This window comes from Corvus brachyrhynchos, unplaced genomic scaffold (genome assembly GCF_000691975.1).
Source record: "Corvus brachyrhynchos isolate BGI_N302 unplaced genomic scaffold, ASM69197v1 scaffold461, whole genome shotgun sequence".
Taxonomy (NCBI): Eukaryota; Metazoa; Chordata; class Aves; order Passeriformes; family Corvidae; genus Corvus; species Corvus brachyrhynchos.
In genome coordinates this window covers 47,172-47,542 of record NW_008236920.1, presented here as the reverse complement: position 1 = coordinate 47,542, position 371 = coordinate 47,172, and positions in this window count along the sequence as shown.

Here is a 371-nt window from a genome sequence, read left to right as displayed (position 1 = left end):
AGGGGGGGGCGCGGCCGCTGCTGGGGCCAGCGCTGTGTCCAGGGTATCCTTTGTGCCCCTCGGGCAGCTCCAGGCTCCCGAGGGCTCCCCGAGGGTTTCTGGGGCTGTCCCTGCTCCCCAAATCGGTCGCGTTTAATGCCCAAGCGCGGCAGCCCCGTGCCCTGTGCAGCAGCCGGTGCCGGGACACAGCCCCGGGAGCTGCGCTAATGCCCGGCCGTGCCCAGGAGGGACTGAGGGGAGGGGACTTCATAAGGATCCCCGCTCTGCGCCCCTGGCTGCACACGGAAAGGTTCTTCAGTGCATGGGAACGATTTTCCGGGATTTCTGGGCTCGGCGGGGGCGAGGGGGCGGGGGCGGGGGCGCGGGGGGGC